This window comes from Molossus molossus, unplaced genomic scaffold, assembly GCF_014108415.1.
Source record: "Molossus molossus isolate mMolMol1 unplaced genomic scaffold, mMolMol1.p scaffold_m16_p_6, whole genome shotgun sequence".
Classification (NCBI taxonomy): domain Eukaryota; kingdom Metazoa; phylum Chordata; class Mammalia; order Chiroptera; family Molossidae; genus Molossus; species Molossus molossus.
Window position 1 is genome coordinate 59,261,223 of NW_023425399.1, and position 3,516 is coordinate 59,264,738.

The window sequence follows — 3,516 nt, forward strand, 5'->3', positions numbered from 1 at the left end:
GGACATTTTTCCATTTTTTACTCAGATAGAGCGGGAAGGAGAGAGAGGAAGAAGAGAAACATCGATATGAAAGGGACACATCGAGTGGCCGCCACCCACACGACCCAACCAGGGCCGGGGACAAACTGCAGCCAAGGTACATGCCCTTAGCGGGAACCGAACCCGGGTCTTTGTGGACCGTAGGCTGACGCTCTAACCGCTGAGCCAAACCGGCCAGGGCAGACAACAGATTCTTTTTAAAAAATTTTTTTCTTTATTGATTTAAAAAAAAATTTTTTTTTCCTTTATTGATTTTAGAGAGAGAGGAAGGGAGAGTGAGAGAGAGAGAGAGACATCAATTAAAGAGAACATTGATTGGCCACCTCCTGCATGCCCCCCACTGGGGATTCCACCCACAACCTGGGCATATGACTTGACTGGGAATTGAACCAGTGACCTCTTGGTGCATGGGTCGATGCTCAACCACTGAGCCACACAGGCCAGGCTAAAGATAATAGATTCTTAATGAATTTATAAAAATAAATATATTGTCAAAAAATTAAGAATACTGCCCTGGCTGGTTTGGTTCAGTGGTTAGAGTGTTGGCCCATGGACCACAGAGACCCGGGTTCGGTTCCCACTAAGGGCATGTACCTCAGTTGCAGTTTGTCCCTGGCCCCAGTTGGGGTCATGTGGGTGGCAACCAGTAAATGTGTCTCTCTCACATCAATGTTTCTCACTCTCTCTCTCTCTTTCTCCCTCTCTCCCTCCCATTCTATCTGAAGATAAATGCAAAAATGTCTTCAGGTTAGGATTTAAAAAAAAAGAATACTCACTGAGAGTTTCTGTTTTCTGGAGGATTACGTAAGGAGAAAAGTAAATGTTTTATTTTTGTTCACAAAAGTATCTTACCAAATTATTGATAACTAAAGAGAAAATATTTCTTTACATCTGTAAAAATAAAACATTAGAGCATCCTCCTCAGTTCATTTAGGCCCCTGTTGTAACGGAACAAAAAAAAAACCAAAACAAAATGGAAGTTTAACTGTCTGCCATAGTGAAAGTCAAACTCCTGAGGCAGAGGCTGGTACAAAAGGAAAGATGTTTTATTCAGGAGCCACATGACCTAGGAGAATGGCAGACTCCCATCTCAAAGACAATCCCATATCCCTCTGTCTCAAAGATCATCTCTTTTCCTGCTCAAGCCCACCTGTTCTTACAGGGATAGGGAGGGAAAGGCTTATTTTCTATCTAATTACTTTGCTAGTTTTGGGCAAACTCGCAGCCCTATCTGCAGTGGGCAGTTAGACAAACATGAGTAGAGCAAGGACAATGGACCAGGTACAGAAGGTCACCAGGGTGAAAACTCCCGGATGCCTCAAAACTAACAATTGTAGGGTGAGACCCCACCCCCAGGGTGACCTCTCCTCCCCTAGCATATTGCTAGTCCTGAGGTTTGGAACCCCTGACCTTTCTTCCCTAGACTAGAGATCACATCTAGGCCTCAGCTGTATTTCAGCTCCAGGCCCAGAAAAGCAGTGAAACCAGTAAGCTGCATTGAATAATTAACCCCTGCCCTGGAGTTCACCAATCAATCAGTAGAGACCCCTACCCTGAAAGGATGAGGGCAGACATCTCTCTCTGCCTCTCAGGAGCACCTTAGTACCTTTCTTTTCTCCTTCCTCACTCCCCCAAGGCATGTCACCTTTACCTTCCTCACTTCTAAGCTCCAAGGGCTCTCCCTTTGCCTCTATAAGTTGTTTCCTAAGTCCATTTCTTTTACAAATTACTTCTACCTCTGTGATTTCTAAATAAATGTTCTCTTATAGTTTGAATCTTGGTTCTGAATTCTTTCCTAGCCAGAACTCAAGTACTGAGGTTGCTGAGCCCAGGTCCAGTCTGACCCCACCAGTCTAACACCTAATGTCATTCCCACTGCCACCAACATATCCATTCATCTTTCTAACTTTTGGTGCACTTAATGTAAAAACCTCCCTCTGCTGCCCTCTTGGCCAACGGTGGAAACTCAATGGTGCTCCCTGACTATCTATGGTTAATAATGTGATTAAGACTTGTTCTGTTTGGGGTGGGGGTGGTGGTGGTGGTGGTGGTGGATACTTGTTCTGCTTGAATCCAGTTTTTCCATTAGTTTGCTCAACTTTGCCTGATGATTGCAGGTGATAGGGACATATTTTCAAGAGGTTTACAAGGCTTTCTGTCAAGGCTCCTATAATTTGCCCAGTGAATTGGGTTCCTCAGTCACTGAAGATGGTAGAAGGTGTACTCCAAGTAAGAAATATGTTCTTTAACAGTTTATTTACCACTGTGAGAACATTACCATTGTGGCAGTGAAAGGCTTGAACTCACCAGAAAAAAACATATGTACAAGAATACATTGATAATCCATGCTAAATGACAATTGGATGAAATCCAGCTTAAATGCATGATGCTGGATGAAAAAAACGCAAAATAAAAAAAATGGGGTTTGCCACGGAGCCAGCAAAAACCAAGCATCCAGCCCTGGCCAGTGTGGGTCTATTGGTTGAGTGTCATCTCATGTACAGAGAGGTCACTGGTTCATTCCCAGTCAGGTTGCAGGCTTGCATGTAGGAGGCAGCTGAACAACGTTTCTCTCTTCCCTCTCCCTCACCCTTTCTCTCTCTCAAAAAAATCAATAAAAGTATATTTAAAAGAAAAAAAGAAGGAAAAAAACAAGCATTTGTCTTGGGTGTTTTGTTGCAAAAATGTCCTTGGGTGAGGATTAAAAAAAAAAGAAAGAAGGAAAAGCCAGCATATTTATTAAGGAAGCAAAGCAAGCAAATTTATACACTTGGCATATAGCCCAAGTGGGCACTCAGCTAATCTGAGCAAGCACTCTGTGTGGTTCAAGGGATTTTTGCACCCTTCTCCCTATAGGTTTCAATGATCCTCTGGGCACAAACTAGATTTCAAGGTTCTCCTTTTACTTTTCCAATTTATATGAAAACATCTGGTAAGTCCCAAGACTTCTTCCTTCAGTGCATGAGATAAAATTCTCCTTTTTTTCTTCCTCCCCACCCCTGCCTTAGCAGTTCCAGGGTAATTCAAGCTATGTATTCTCTGGTTAGGGAGGGGAGACATTAACTATTTGTTCTTAAGTGTCCCTGGTTGGGGAATATAAGGTCTTGGCATTCACAAGTTGTTTGGCCTTGTTTAATTTTCTTACCTCAATTTCTCTATTCCACTTGCCTAGCTTCTTGCTGTCTTGTTAACTATGTTTAATAATGTTTCAGTATTTTTTTATTTGAAAATAATCTAGATATTTAGTAAATTTTTATTATTTAACAGTAAGGTTTTAGGTTACCAAAAAGACTTGGGAAAATTATTTTAATAAAATGTTTTATTCTAATATTTATTTAATTTAATTGCTTTTATTTTTATTTTATTTTTTTCTTTATTGATTTTAGAGGGGAAGGGAGAAGGTGAGAGAGATAGAAACATCAATGAGAGAGAACATCAGTTGGCCGCCTCCTGTGTGCCCCTGACAGGGAATCTAAC